At 37.5% G+C, this 17159-nt stretch overlaps 1 pseudogene; it reads left to right on the top strand.

Annotated features, from left to right (window-relative positions):
• Window positions 1-14791: 14791 nt before the first annotated feature.
• On the top strand, window positions 14792-16041 carry LOC104664218 (annotated as a pseudogene).
• The last annotated feature ends 1118 nt before the right edge of the window (window positions 16042-17159 follow it).

Genomic DNA, 17159 nt, shown 5'->3' with positions numbered 1-17159 from the left:
ACAATATGGACAAATCACAACCCCTTTCCTTACTTCATTCCTCCAAAATTCAACCCTCCTCAGAAATAACCACAATTCAAGTTCTTGTGCATATTATTTTAAAATATATTTTGGGTTTTTCCTTAAATAGATATACCAGAAAAATACATTGTATGTTCTTAACATACCTGGACAATGATGTACATATTCTTTTGCCTCTTGCACTTGTCACTTAATGAAATAAGTGCTGAGTCATTCTGTGAGAGCACCTATAGATATGTCTCATTCTTTTAACTACTTCCTAAAATTCTAAAATATGTATGTGTCATAATTGATTTAAAAATTCTCCTCCTGATGGACATGTAAGTTGTCTTCCATTTTTTGCTATGACTAATATCATTGATATCAACATCACTGAACATAAATTATTGGGCAAATGTGGGTGTTTTCTTGTAGGAAAAACATGGAAAACTGAGAATTGAATTAAAGTGGAAATAGTGTGATGATTGTAAGCTTTTACAAATATTGCTGAAATTCCATTCTGATAATGCTATACCAATTCATATTCTCACGTATTAATGTATGTGAATATCTTATACTCTCACAGGAATTTTACTTGATCAATTTTAAATTTATTCATTCTCTTGGGTGAAAATACGTTCTCACTGTTATTTTGTATTTCCGTGTTTTCTAATTATGGTAATCCAAAATTAATTCAACCCCCTATCTTTACAAAGCAGGGTTTCTGCAGTGATGTCTTCTGTACCAGGATACCTCTGGGCATGCTTTAAAATTCTGAAATGTCAATGAAAATTTCCTTTTACTTTGAAAAGCACGGTTTTGGTCAGAATGACTAAGTCCCAGGAAATTGTCCAGAGAGGGCACTTTCAGTAAGTGAGAAACATCAGGAGGGAGACAGAATAATTTCCAGAGTCCATGAGAGAGACCACATGCTAAACCAAGCTCAGGGAGCCTAGGGCAGACTGACAGTCAAGGATCTGTATGCAGAGTTCAGCATTTCGTTGAGAACGAATCAGAAAAAGAAAAGGTGTGGAATCTTGGAGGGTCCTGAACAACTCACGCGAGCAGTTTGAGGAATTTCTGAATCATTTTTACCCATCTGAAGTTGTAGAGTGATCTGAGTGATCTGAGTGGGAAGATCTATTGCAGAACATCACCACAGGCATGGCTGATACCTTACCTTAACTTAGAATCTCCCTACTTACTGCCAGGCAAAGTATAGCTAGCTCCCCTGTGTCACTGAATAATGTTTTTGATGGAAACTGGGAGAGCTCTTCACTATTCTGGTGGGCTGTACTTCTTTGCCATTGTACTGCAGCCGTGAGCTGTCTTGATTCCTGCTGAAGAAGGGCGTTTCTTCCCTTGTACACAGTGCCCTTTCACCACTGAGGTTGGTGCTATGTGTATGGGAAAGATGGCAAATGACGACAGTTGAAACAGGCCAGGGAGTACCAGAATAATGGGAGAGAGAGTGTAGCTGCAAGCAGTGGAAAATTGGAGGGGAAATTCCCTGAGGCTAAGTACCTCAGTGACTCTGCAAATAAAGGTTTCAATATGGATATGTCTTGAGAAAAAGATCTTGATGCTCTCCCTACCTCTGACTGTCACCCTTGGTTCCTGAGTTATTTGCTGCCACAGGGTAAATGTCCTGTGGCTCCGTTAAGGGGTCTGTGTTGCCACCAGATACTGCCTAGGGTAGGAGGCTGGCCCCAGGCATAAACATCTTGCAGGATGGGTGGGGAATTACTGCAGATGATGCAGTTTATCGTCAAATTGACTGGGGTGATGGTGATATGTGTGTTCACCAGTGCCCAGTTCTCCCACTCAGCCCCCTCTGCTTGGGGGCCTCCCACGGCTGAGAGAGGGGCAGAGTTCTGTTGAGTTGATTGAATTAAAATGTAAAAAACATCTGTACCAGGCGTTCTCAACATTTTCAAAAGATCTGTAGTAAATTTTATTACCTTTTACGGCAAAGTGAAAGCATTGGGCCAGGGTATCAGCTTCAGGTCAGCAAAGAGAAGAATTCAAAGCCTCAGCAGAAATAAACATGAGGACCCTGAGGAAGGGCTGCGGGAACCACTTAACACTGGAACATACTGCCCCGCCCACAGGCCCCCCCAACCCCTCTCCCCATCCCTGAGCCCCTGGCGTCAGCCTCAGGAGCTCCAGGCATAACTGTTAGGTACAGGGACCCCTTAATTAAACCCTGTTGCAATTGGGAGTTGGAAGATGGCAATGATGAGAAGGGCAGGGAGTTAGCCTTTGTCTAACGCTGGCTGATTCAATTCAGTAGAGAGAGCACAGCACTGTCCAGTAGTTCTTTCAAAACCTGAGTACTGCAGGTACTTCCTCCTCTAGAACAGAGGGGGTCAGTTTAGAGGACCACCCCTTCCGTCAGCCCTGGGAGGCACTAAGCAGGGGACACAGGAAATAGTTTCTCGTTTTTTCTGCCTTGCCTCTGACACTTCAGGGCAGTGAAGGCTTTGATATGTGTGAGGAGGCATTAGGTCAGCAGATGAAGGAGTCCAGGCCCTGTTCTAGGCAAGGTAAGTACTCTGCGTGAAGTTTGAGGGAACCACCCACCACAGATTGGAGGGACTCCCACAGAGTCCAACCCCTGATTTCAGCCCTGTTAAACCCCAGACAGGGATCACTTGATTTAGCACCTTTTGAATTCCCTCAGTGAGGACTCTGGGAGCTGAGAGTCAGCAGATGGAGGCGTCCAGGCTCTGCCACATGTTAAGGTAAGGATTCTGAGTAAGGTCCGAAGGAACTTCCCACATCAGAACAGGAAACTCCACAGAACTCTACCCCTGCTGTCAGTCGTGGGAGGCCCCCAAGGAGAGGGGGCAGAGTGGAAGAACTGGGCACTGGTGAACACTAGTTAAACATGCCACAAGTTGCAATATTCATGCAATGTTTAAACCCTTTCTTTAAAATAAAATTAAAATTGTTTTATATTTAGAGAAAAGTTGCAAAGATAAGACAGAGTTCTCTTACACTCAGTATTCACTTTCCCCTATTGTCATCGAGGGTGGAATATCCACACAAATTATCTGGAATTCTTTTTTTTTTTTTTTTTTTTTTTTTTTTTTTTTTTTTTTTTTGAGACGGAGTCTCGCTCTGTCGCCCGGGCTGGAGTGCAGTGGCCGGATCTCAGCTCACTGCAAGCTCCGCCTCCCGGGTTTACGCCATTCTCCTGCCTCAGCCTCCCAAGTAGCTGGGACTACAGGCGCCCGCCACCTTGCCCGGCTAGTTTTTTTTTTGTATTTTTTAGTAGAGACGGGGTTTCACCATGTTAGCCAGGATGGTCTCGATCTCCTGACCTCGTGATCCGCCCGTCTCGGCCTCCCAAAGTGCTGGGATTACAGGCTTGAGCCACCGCGCCCGGCCTTGGAATTCTTTATAAAAGATTTGCGGGCAGGTGAGGTGGCTCACAACTGTAATCCCAGTACTTTGGGATGCTGAGGGGGGCGGATCACGAGGTAAAGAGATCAAGACCATCCTGGCCAACATGGTGAAACCCCATCTCTACTAAAAATACACAAATTAGTTGGGTGTGGTGGCACACGCCTGTAGTCCCAGCTACTCGGGAGGCTGAGACAGGAGAATCGCTTGAACCCAGGAGGCGGAGGTTGCAGTGAACTGAGATCGCACCACTGCAGTCCAGCCTGACGACAGAGCAAGACTTTGTCTCAAAAAAAAAAAAAAAAAATTGCATATTCTCCTTGATTTACTTATTCATTCAATCATTTATTTGTATCAGTATGAACTTGTGGATTTTTATCTTATACTCCAGGTTATAATCCAGTATTAGGTTACTTTATTAGATCAAAATGTTTCATTGGTGCTACAGTCTTACTTCTAAGCCTTCTTAGCAGCTAGATATTGGAAAACTTCTGCATACTAAAAGTATATGAACATAGATCTGCAATTATTTCAATATTTATCCATCTGTACCTATATTAAGCTGAACATTACTCTTATTGATGTTTCTAGCTCTATTCTAGTATCACATAATTCATTTTAGCCATCCCCTCTACTTGCCTCCATAACAAAATTGGCTCCCACTGTCCAGCATCTGTATACATAATCATTTATATAGTACTAGAATATTGATTTCAGATTGTTGGCCTTGTGAGAAACAATTATAATATCTTTGTACAGTTCCTTTCTTTTTCTTTAGTCTTACAGTCTCCACTCATTTCCAAAGTTACTTAGGTCAGCACTTCTTTTTCACTATTATTTTCAGTGACATCATTTTATACACTTTTAATACAGCTAGATTCTTTTGTTGCAGTCTGCATTCCACGCTCATATACCCAGATGTTTGAATTGATTTTTATTTGTATACATTAATGTTCACTCTTTGTATTATAATGTTCCATAGGCTTTGAAAAATGCAATCCATCTCATATCCATCATTACAGTATCATACAGAATAGTTTCACTCTCATAAAAGATTCCCTGTACTTCATCTATTCAACCACTCCCCACAATACCTTGAAAGCTACTGAACCTATTATTGTCTCTGTAGTTGTGTCTTCCTAGAACGTCACATAAAGCTTACAACATGTAGTATTTTCAGATTGGCTCCTTTCGCTTACCAATATGCATTTAAGATTCATCTATGTTATTGTATGGATTTATAGTTGATTGCTTTTTATTGCTGAATAGTATTCCGTTGTATGCATGTATCACAGTTTATTCATTCTCCTATGAAGGACATCTTGGGTTCTGGTAATTATGAATAATGCTGATAAAAACATTTTTGTGCAATTATTTGTGTTGATGTTAAGTTTTCACATGTTTGGTCAGCCGGACCGTGTAAGACTGTTTAACTTTATAAGAAATTGCCAAACTGTTTCCAAAGTGGCTGCACCATTTTGCATCCCTACTATTATTGTGTGAAAGATCTAGTAGCATCCTCACCCATAGATGATATTTTAGCCCTGCTAATATGTGTGTACTAGTATAGTAAATAATTGTCTTAGTTTGTATTTCCTTAATGAAAACTTAGGTTGTGAATCCTTTCATATGCCTGTTTGCCATAGAAAAATCTTTTGTGAAATACGTTTTCACATATTTTACCTATTTAAAAAATAAGGTTGTGTATCAGTATCCTAGGACAACTATAACAAACTGAGTGACTTACAACGAAATAAATCTATTCTCCCACAGATGCAGAGGCCAGAAGTCTGAAATCAAGGTGTCAGAAATGTTGATTCTTTCTGGAGGCTCTCAGAAAGAATCCATTTAATGCCTTTCTCCTACCTTCTGATGGCTACCCAGCAATTCTTCACATTCCTGGCTTATAAACCAATCACTTCAATCTGTCTTTATCTTCATACAACCTTCCCTTCTGTGTGTCTGTGTTTCAAATCTCCCTTGACCTTTCTTCTACGACACTTGTCATTGGATTTATGGTCCAACCTAAATCAAAAACAATGTCTTCTTGAGATCCTTAACCTAATTACAGTTGCAAACTTTCCAAAGAAGGTCACTTTCACAAGTTCCAGGAGTTAGGAGATAGACATATCTATTTGAAGTCACCATTCAACCCACTACTGGTTGCTTGTTTCATTATTTTTGAAGTTTTAGAGTTCTTTATGCATTCTGGATACCAATCATTTATCAGTTATGTGATTTGCAAGTATTTTCTCCCAGTATTGTCTTTTTATTCCCTTAACAGTGTCTTTCATGAAGCAAAATTTTTTAACGTTAATAGAGTCCAACTTATCAGTGTTTTTTTCTTTTATTAATTATGCTTTTGGTATTGTATATATTAATAAAACTCATTCCCAAACCCAAAGTCATATAGATTTTCTCCTATGTTTTCTTCTAGAAGTTTTATAGTTTTGCATTTTGTTTTAGGACTATAATCCATTTTGAGTTAATTTTTTGTGTAAGGTCTCAGTTTAGTGTCTAAGTTAAATTTTTTCCATATGAATATCCAACTGTTCTAGCACTATTTGCTGAGAAAAAATGATCATTTTCCATTTATTTGCCTTTGCACCTTTGTGAAAAATCAGTTTGCTGTATTTGTGTGAGCCTATTTCTGGGCATCCTATTCTCCATTCTATTTGTTCTTTCTTTCACTAACACTATACTGTTTTGATTACTGTAGATTTATATTAAGCCTTTAAATCACGTAGTATGAGTCCTCAAACTTTGGTCTTATTCAGCATTGTGTTGGCTATTCTAAGATCTTTGTTACACCATATCAGAGTCAGTATGTTGCTGTCTACAAAAAACTTGCTGGGATTTTTATTGGAATTGCATTGAGTCTATAAATCAAGTTAGAAATAATTGACATCCTAACAATAGTGAGTCTTCCATTCCAGGAACAGAAAGTACTGCTCCATTTATTTAAATCTCCCTTAATCAGTGTTTTGTAGTTTTCTGCATAGGGATTCCGTACATATCTTATTAGACTTATACCTAAGTATTTTTGTGTGATTGTAAATATTTTTGCTTTTTAATTTCTGATTCCAATTCTTTATTGTTGGTAAATGGTAAAGTGATTATAATTACTTGTTTCAGAAAGGGTTTTTTTTAGATTCTTTGGGTTTTCTACATAGACAATCATTTCCTCTGCAAAAAAGACAATTTTTATTTATCCTTCTCCTATATGTATAATTTTTATTTACTTATTTTGCTTGTCTTATGCTAAATAGGGCTTCTAGTATTATATTGAATAGGAATAATGAAAAATCAACCTCATCTCATTCCCAATCTTAGGTGGAAAATATTCATTTTCTCATCATTAGGTATGGTGTTAGTGATAAGTTCTCTCATATACCCTTTATCAAACTAAGGGAGTTCCCTTCTATTATTAATTTTTAGATGTGTTAAGTATAAATCGGTATTAAATTTTTCAAATTATTGTTTTGCATCTATTGATGTAATCACATTTATTTTATATTCAATCTGTTAATATGAATTGCATTGATTGATTGACAAATATGGACTCAGTCTTGCATTCTGGAATGAGCCCTTCTTGGTCATGATGTGTTTCATTCTTTTTACATATTTCTGTATTCTATTTCCTAATATTTTATGAAAGATATTTTTTACATTCATGAGTGATATTGGAGTATTGTTATTTTTCTAGTAATGTATTTATTTGGCTTTGGTATTAGAGTGATGATAGCCTCATAAAAAGAACTGAGAATTTTGTCTCTTCTATTTACTAGAAGATATTGTGGATTATTGGTACTTTCTCTTCCTTAAATGCTTGGTAGAATTCATCCAAAAAAACCATCTGCATCTGGTGATTCTTTTTAAAGAAAGTTTTAAACTACTGATTAAATATCTTGAATAGATACAATACTGTTCAGGTTATTTATTTCAACCCATGTGAATTTGGGTAGTTTGTGTCTTTCAAGAGATTGACTCATTTCATCTAAGTTATCAAATATGTAAGCAGAATTGTTTGTAGTATTCCATTATTACTTTTTCAATGTTTATAAGATCAGTTGTGAGTTGTGATGACCCCCTTTTATTCCTGATATTGGTACTTTATGTCTTCTCTCTCTTTCTTGATCATCCTGGCTAGAGGCCAATAGTTTATTTGATTATTTTGATAATGTTATTGCTTTTCTCTATTGTTTTCTTGTTTTATTTCTGCTCTGTATTTTTATTTCTTTTACTTATGCTTCTTTTAAAAGTTATCCCCTTTCTTCTATTTATTTTTCATTTGCTCCTCTTTTTATGATTTCCTATGGTAGAAGCTTAGGTTATTTACTTTAGATATCTCTTCTTTTCTGATACATGAATTTGATCTTCTAAATTTCTCTAAAAAACTACTTTAGCAGCAATCTACAATATTTGGTTATTTGGATTTTCATTTTTATTTAGTTCAAAATATTTTTAAATTCCTTTTGAAACTCCTTTGACCTTTGGGTTGTGGAGAAGTGTGCTGTTTAATTTACAAATATTTGGGAACTTTCCAGCTATCTTTCTGTTATTGATTTCTGATATAATTATACTGTTATCCGAGAACATACTTTGTGCAATTTATGTATTTTTTTAAAAGTTGTTACTGTGTGTTTTATGGCCTAGAATGTGGTCTACTTGGTGAATGTCACAGGTGAGCTTGAGAATAATGTGTGTTCTGCTGCTGTTGGTTGGAATACTCTATCATGTCAGTTAAGTCAAGCTGGTTATTAGTACTCTTCATGTCATGTATATCCTTGCTGATTTTCTGTCTGCTGTCTATAAATTACTGAAAATGTATTAAATATACTGTAATACTGTATCTTTTTACTTCAATCAATTTTTGCTCCATGTATTTTGATGCTCTGTTAGATGCATGCACATTTAGAGTTAGTGTGTCCTTTTGGGGAACTGACCCCTTTATCATTACATAATTTCCCTCTTTGTCCCTGATAATTTCCCTTGTTTTGAAATCTGTTTTGTCTAAAATTTGTGTAGCTATTTTAGCTTTTATTTGATTAGTGTTGTTATAGTATGTCTGTCTCCATCCCTTTACTTTTTTTAAACTGACTTACTATAAAATATATTTTATTGAATTTCAAAGTAGTATTCCTACATGAGAAATTTTTTTTAAAGCTAAAATCAAGTTTTACAAGCATGCATTACAAGACAAACCATGAAGAGCAGTGGAACAGACATCAATTCATACTATGGACTACATGAATGTTTTTCTATTTATTAGAGTCATACAGTAACAGTAGCAACACAATGATCATAGAATAAAATCGTAAATGTCATAAGTGAGTTCTGACTAGACTCTGACAAGTCTGTCATTCTTTTCTTGACAGCCAGATAAGCAACAGAACTTAACTGCTTAATCCAAAAATGTTAAAGATCTTTATCTAGCTGGAAATGACTACAATTGAAGACCCATTTCCAGCTACCTACCATATTTGCCTAGCAGGTTAATTTCAACATCAAAGAAAGTCATCTGGCTGACTGTACCATGCATTGGCTAAAGGGACAAGTTTGCTGTGTTTTATGTTCAGCTTGGTATATTTCCTGGCTTATCCTTTTCTTCCCCGCACCTTGGTCTTGAGCATTCTGAGACTCAAGTCAGCTGAGAATAAAGGGAACCTACCAGCCAGTTGAGAGATACGTTGTTAACAACATAATCTATCACATCATCTCAAAACTCCTTCCTTTTCTACAGGTGACCCTTTTTTGAAGTGAGGAGGTCATTGGACACTTTCTTGAAGGAGACAGCATTGTGGAACATTAATAGATGTCACTAGTCATCACTTCTAAATTGTTGGCCTGATCTTGGGTGTTCTAAGGTAACCCTTGAATGTTGGACAAGGAATGTGTGGCAGATGATCTGGAGCTGTTAAGTTGTGGGCGATAACCATTGTACAGGGACTCTGTGCTAAAAATAAGACAAGGAATTAGTGAATCCAATGTGTTTTAGTTCAATTATAGTACAAGTTTAGTTCAAATACTGTAAGCTGGTTATTTACATATATGTGAATTTTCTTTGCTTTTTAAAAACTTATACATTTTACATTTAGAGCAATTTTAGGTTTACAGAAAAACTGAGCCAGAAATATGGTTTCCATTTATTTACCCCTTCCCCTGTCACACACAGTTTTTCCTATTATTGACGCCTTGCATTAGTGTGGCACATTTAATACAATTAACGAATGAATATTGATAGATTATTATTAACGAAAGTCCATCATTTACATTAGGATCCATTATTTGTGTTGTACAGTCCTACAGGTTTTGACAAATGCATAATGTCATGTATCCACCATTAAAGTATCATACAGAATAGTTTCACTGCCCTAAAAATCCCTTACCCCTTTTCTTTTAACCTGAGTGTGAGTATACAAAGTAGATTTATCAACAGCATATGGTTGAATCTTTTATATTTTTGTATCCAATCTGACACATTTTTCCTTTTAGCTATTGTGTTTAGAGCATTCACATTTAAAGTGATTATTAATATAGTTGTATTAAAAGGGTCTCACTCTGTCGCCCAGGCTGGAGTGTAGTGATGTGATCTTGGCCCACTGCAACCTCTGCTTCCTGGACTCAAGTTATTCTCCTGCCTTAGCCCCACAAGTAGCTGGGACTACAGGTGCAAACTACCACTCCTAGCTAATTTTTCTATTTTTTGTAGAAAGAGGGTTTTACCATGTTTCCCAGGCTGGTCTCAAACTCCTGAGGTCAAGTGATCTGCCTGCCTCAGTCTTCCAAAGTGTTAGGATTACAGGCGTGAGCCACCACACCCAGCCTTAAAATCTATTCTTTTATAACTGTTTTCTGTCTGTTGCATCGGGGGTGTTTTTCTATCTGCCTTTTTTTTTTTTTTTTTCATTGTCTGGTTATACTTGAGCATTTTATACGATTTTATTTAATCTCTTCTCCTGATAAACACCTCATACTTAAAATTTTTTCAGTGGTTTTCCTAGTGTTTGCAATATACATTTTTAAATAATTTAAGCCCACACTCAAATAACACTACACTATTTAACATGTAGTATACATTCCTTATAACAGTAGGTTTCCAATTTCTCCCTCCATCCCTTGTAACATTGTTGTCATTCATTTCACTTATCCATATGCTATAATCAGCCCATACATTGCTGCTATTAATGATTTAAAGCAATAATTTTTAAAGTTAAGAATGACAAAAAATAAATATTTCATTTTACCCCCATTTATTCCTTCTCTGATGCTCATTTATGTTCATTCACATTTCTGACCTATATCAGTTTCCTTCTGCATGATGAAGTTAACATCTTGCAGAGCAGGTATGCTGGCAATGAATTGCTCCAGCTTTTGTCTGTCTAAGAAAGTCTACTTTTTCTTCTCCTTTGAAAGATAATTATGTTAGATACAGAATTCTTGGTTTGAACTTTTATGTCTTTTAACACTTTAAGGATTTCAGGATTTCATGTTATTCTCTTCTTGCTTGCCTGACTTCTGATGAGAATTTTGCTATAATTTTAATCTTTGTTTTCTGTAGGAAAGTAATTCCAGTCCACTTTCTTCATAATTTTTTCTGTCTTTGTTTTCTGCAGTTAAAGTATGATATCCTAGGTATAATCTGTTAGAGTTGCTATTTATCTTGCTTGGTGTTCTCTGAGCTGACTGGGTCGTCTATGCTTTGTTGTCTGTCACTAATGATAGAAAATCCTTCAACACTATCATGACAAGTATTTTTTTCTGCCCCATTCTTTCTTTATTTTCCTTCTGACATTCTAATTACCTGTATTTATACCTTTTTATATTTTCCCATGGTTCTTGGATATCCTGTTAATTTTTAATTCTTTTTATTCCCCTTTGTGTTTCATTTGGTGAGGTTTTTACTAACCTATTCTCAAGTTTAGTCATTATTTCTTCAGCTGTGTCATGTTAACTAATAAGCCTGTTAACAGCATTCTGCATTTCTCTTATTGTGTTTTTGATTGCCAGCATTTAGTTTTGATTCTTTCCTATAGTCTCCATCTCTCTGCCAACATAATCCCTGTTTGGTCTTGCATGTTATCTGTTTTTTCAATTAGAGCCCTCAAAATTCTAATCATACCTATTTAAATTTTCTTGTTTGATAATTTAAACATCTGTATCATGTTTAAGTCTGGTTCTGACACCTGCTTTGTCTCTTCAGATTGTTTTCTTCCTTGCCTTTTGGTATGCTTTATAATTTTTTGTTGAAAGCCAGACATATGTCAGTGTTAGGTACTAGGGAACATATGCTTTTAGTGTGATGATTGATATTAACATGGTTTGGAGTTGGCTTGTGTTTAATGTTTGTTATATTATAGGTACTAGAGGCTTCACATTCCTCTAGTGTCTTTGATTGTTTTATCCTCTCTTTGCTTTAGGGTTTCTCTTTGTATTGGTCCTCAGAGAGCAGCTGTGTGCAGATCTTTCAGCTGTAATCCACTGTTACTATACTAGAGGCTTGTTTCTGTGGTGGTAGGATGTAGGAAAAAGAAAGTGTTCTATAATTTTTTAAAAAATTAAATCTTAGTATTTTAGTAATCCTGCTTTTAGGGGGAATGATCACAAATACTTCTGTCCCTCCTCCAAGAGTATAACACCCCACCCACCCACTCCAGCCCTTTGCTTCTTTTCCTGGCTGCATCATTACCAATCTATTTTTTTTTTAATCCTTGTCCCATGTTGACTATGTTTTTTGTTTTTTGTTTTTTTTTTATTACATAAGACAGGAAGGCTGAAAGGAGCTATAGTGGGGTGGAAATTAATTCCTTTAGGTGGGATAAGACTTCTATGTTACTCTGGAGAATAGATCTCTGTAATATGGAAGGATCTGGAAAGATTATATAATGGTTATACTTCTCCTTCCCCCTGCCAGAACCACCAGGGGATTTCTCTCAGGTCCTCATTTTGAGAACCTGGTGGAGTTCCTGGAGGGAAAGGCTGCATTAGTGTGGTCCCTTCTGTGATAGCAACTCCTAGATGTTTTTGCAATCTCACACTAGTCTGCATTCAGCCTATAGCAATTTGTCAATATTACTAATGAACTAATTGGTTCCACTGTTACGGCTTTCAGTAGCTTCTGCTCCAGGTAAGCAAACAACTGTAATTATTTGAATGTGCCTGTCTCTTCAGATTTCAGGGTAGCAAGTTGCTCTGTGATTCCTTTGACCTCAGTTCTCTGTTGGGTCCAAGGAAAGTCATTGGTTTTCAATTTTTCCAGCTATTTCTTGTTGTAAAGATAAGAGAGATAACTCCTAAGCCCTTTGTATGTTGGTGCTAAAACCAAAAATCCTTAAACCCTTTATTTTGATATTATTTTAGACTAGTGGAAATTGCAACCATAGTACAGAGAGTTACTATGCGTCTTTCTCCCACTTCCCTCTGAAGATATCAACTTGAGTAATAATAGTCCAATTATGGAAATGCAGAAAATGACATTGGTATAATATGATTAACTAATCTAAAGTCTAACTTGGATTTAAACATTTTTAACATGTAATCATTGCTTTTGTCATTTTGTTTCATGTTCTTTTGTTTGGTGTATAGCTTTATTGAATACAAAGACTAAATAAGGACACCCCAAGAATAGATCACATGAGCCAGTTTCACTCACACAGAGGCATCTATCCTAAATACATTCATAGCATGTTTAACGTAAGAGTGAATAAGTAGACTGTATCCAAGAAATGCAAAAATGATATAACATTAGAGAAAAATGGTTGATTGCGATTTATCTACATTGATAGATTAGAGGAGAATGGCATTTGATCATTTCCTGGGGTACAGAAAAAGCCTTTGGAAAAAAATATTTAACACTGATTCATGGTTAAAGAAAAAGCAAAATAACATTGAAATAGGATTTCCATTTCCTAAAATCTACAAAAAGCTTACAGGAATGTGAAATGTTAAAAGCATCCCCATTAAAATGAGGACCAGGACACAAATGTATGGTAGCATCTCTACTGTTTTAAAGTGAACTGAAATACATAACTAGAGCAATAAAAATACTAAAATAAAAGGTATGAATATTGAAAGGACAGAGATAATAAATGGTGACAATATGTTCTTCTAATTAGAAAATCCACAGGAACCAGTGCACAAAATACTCAACAAACAGACTTCAGAAAGCTGTTGTATGTGTCACTATGGCAAACTCAGGAGCCTTGCCATACAAAATCAATAAGTAATAAGAACAAATAATAGAAAAATATCTCAACCATAATAGCAGCAAATATCCAAATTTGCCTAAAAAGAAACCTAACAAAAATGTACACCATCTTTTTGGAGGCAACTATAAAAATCCCAAATAAATAGATCAGTGCCCTGTGTTCACTTATGGGGAAAAGAATATTATAAAGATGCCAATCCTCCTTAAATTATTTACAGATTCACTGCCAGCTGTGGACTGAATGTATCCTCCTCAAAATTCGTATGTTGAAGCCCTAATGCCCAATATGACATTTTTTGGAAATAAGACCTTTATAGGGAGATAATTAAGTTTAAATGAGGTCATAAGGGTGGGGCCCTAATCCAAAAAGAATGGTTTTTAAGAAAAGGCAGAGAAACCAAAGTTCTCTTTTTGCAAGAACATAGAGAAGAATCCATGTGAGGACACAACAAGAAGACAGCTGTCTGCTATCCAAGAAGAGAATCCACAGCAGAAACCAACCCTGAGGACACCTTAATTTTGGACTTCTAACCTCCAGAACCTGGAGGTAAATAAATTTCTAGATTAAAAAAAATTATGTTGTTTAAGCCACACAGTCTATGTTATTTTGTCATGGTAACCTGAGCAGACCAATACACTACCTTACATGTAGCATTCAAGATGGCAACCAGAATTTGGCTAATATTTTCCAAAATCGACCCTGGAGAAACTATAGAAAGAATGAGAGAACAGTATCAACAGCAGCAAAGAAGCAAAAATGAGACATTCCTGAGGGACAATAAGATTGGGTTGAACCATTACTTATATGTGGGAAACAAGTGGGGGCATACCCTCAAGTGGAAACAGGGTCCGTAGCCAGAAATAGAAGCAGATGACAGAATTATTTGGACGAAATATTTTGAAGTGTGGCCCTTGCTTCTTCCCAGTGTGCCTTGAGACAATGAATTTATATTGCTTCACTGAATAGTGCAATCTGAGATGGCACCTCAGACCCTGTGTGCCAGTACCATATGGTAATATCATGACAGCACAAAAGTTTGGGTTGGCTGAAACAGCATGATTCTAGAAGCTGTGCTTAATAACTACCCAAAACTGGAATGCTGTTTTGTGGATGCAGCTTCCCCATATGTATCTAGCCTGAGACTTTAACCCATTCTCAAGGTTTTCAGTATGGAAATGACCCAGAGCTTTCACGGAGTTGGTATTTCCCATAAAGCCTTTAATGAAAAAGCCAGGCGAACTCCCTACTCCTCCCCTCCCCCAACACCCAAGGTGGAAATCTGACAGGACCACCTACCCCAGAGGCAAGGAGCCCAGCTTGTGCTGAGCCCCAGCCCTACTTTCACTCCTGGGAGGCCCAGAGCAGAGCTATCAGCATGAGATACCCTCTGACTTCCACCTCAAGGGTCTCAGGAAGATGAGACCTGTAGTCTGAGGAAGCCAGCCTAGGCTGTTCAGAGGAGAGACATGATTCGGAGCAAGAAAGGCCCTCCACTTCCTCCCCTCCTCTTTATGGTGTTAATCACCAGAGCTCCCCTGGTACTGGGCCAAGTAGCAAATCTCCGGGCCCTCAGAGAGCCCCATCCACTACCAGTACTTCTGCAAGTGTTTCATGCACAAAATTTGATGAAGGTGCCAAGAGCCAAGATGAGGAAAAAACAAGCACCTCCCAGGCACCACCAACCACTGATCTTTTGAGCACAACCCCTCTAGACCAGAAGGCAATGTTGTTGGTGCAGTTCCTGCTGCACAAGTACAACATGAAGGAGCCCATAACAAAGCATGACATGCTAAAGTATGTCATCAAAAAGGAGAAGGTGCACTTCCATGAGATCCTCAAGAAGGCCTTTGAGCTCATGGTGCCGGCCTTTGGCATTGTTGTGAAGGAAGTCGATCCAACCAGGCACTACTATGCTCTTATCAACAAATTGAATCGCTCCTGTGATGCAAGGCTGAGTGGTGAAGAGATCATGCCCAAGACTGGCCTCCTGATGACTATCCTGTGTGTGATCTTTATGAAGGGCAACTGTGCCTCTGAGGAAGATATCTTGCAGGTGCTTAAGGTAATGGGGATAGATGCCAGAAAGAACCACTATTTCTCTGGGGAGCCCAAGAAGCTTATCACCCAAGATTTCATAAAGGAAAGATACCTGGAGCGCCAGCAGGTATTCAACAGCAATCCTGTGTGGTATGAATTTCTGTGGGGTCCCAGAGCCCATGCAGAAACCGGTAAGATGAGAGCCCTTGAGTTTTTGGCCAAGATTCATGATACTGTCCCCAGTTCCTTTCCATCTTTGTATGAAGAAGCTTTGTGAGATGAAGAAGAGAGAGTCCGAGGCAGATTTGCAGCTACGCCTCCTACTAGTGCCATGGCCAGTGCACGTTACAGGGTCAATTCCAGCAGCTTCACCCTTAGAGAAGTATGAAGCACTTTCCTCACTTTGAAGAGAACACTCAATCTTTTAAGTAGTGGGAGGCCCAGGCGGTGTTAGAGGGAACATAGTACATATCATATCTGTATTCCTGTTCTACATGAGTAACTTGTACACTTATCTTTTGTTTTTGTTGAAAGTTTTCAAATGTTATTTATTATATAAAAAGGTTAATTAGCTTTAGAATCTAGCTGCATGAATAATATTGGTTACATATTTAAGGTTGTTCATGAAACTTTAAAGAGGCTTTTATTAATCTGTTAAAACAAATTGAGAAATCTTTCATCTTATTTAGTGATCTGGAATGAAAAAACATGACATGGAAATAGGCATTTCCTTAGAAATGTGAAATAGCAGTAAAATAGTTGGGATAAGAAATAGAGAAAAAAGTAAAAGGTGGTAAACTCTTATATTTCCTTGTTTCTTCTATTCTGTTGTTCTGTAAAATAAAAGTTATATACCCAGATTTGCTTTGCTTATTCAAGAATGTAGAAAGCATTAAAGAGTTAATAAAGTTGACCTCTTGTTCACTAGCTTTTTTATTCCTCAAACATTAGTTGAACATCTACTCTTTGGAAAGCTCAACAGTAATACCAGGGATGGTAAGAAAAAGAAGTCCAAGCCAATGTTCATGAAATTTTAGAGTCAGTAGCAGCTATCCTATAAGGAATACGGTGAGATACCGTGTAAGACATAAAAGACAAGTGAAAAAAATATATAGTGGAGGGGGCTGGAAAAGGGGAGGTCCACAGGAGAGTAGTCAAGTGTAAACACGCTGAGGCAAGGCAATTTGGGACTTTGAAAAACCTTAAGTCCCTCAATGGGAGATAGTTTTAAATTAAGCTGGGTGGCAGATCAGAGGAGGGTATGGGAGTGGTGAGAGGGGCAGGATCCTTGGTGGTGTGTCTCAGAGTTAAGACACAGTCTGGAATGGAGAACTGCCTTTAGCTTTTGGCTTTTAGTTCTCCACCTAGTGCAGGGATGGAAAATGCCCTGTGCTATTGTCCCAGTGCAAAAACTAGGTGCTCTACGTATTTCATCTCCAGCCAGTTTCTGAGAAATAAGGGTGATACCCTCAAGGGAGGTGGGATACCCAGAGGCCATTGTACTGG

Source organism: Rhinopithecus roxellana, chromosome 7 (genome assembly GCF_007565055.1).
Source record: "Rhinopithecus roxellana isolate Shanxi Qingling chromosome 7, ASM756505v1, whole genome shotgun sequence".
NCBI classification, from domain to species: domain Eukaryota; kingdom Metazoa; phylum Chordata; class Mammalia; order Primates; family Cercopithecidae; genus Rhinopithecus; species Rhinopithecus roxellana.
The sequence above is the reverse complement of the archived record's forward strand: the minus strand, read 5'-3'. Positions and strand labels throughout refer to the sequence as shown.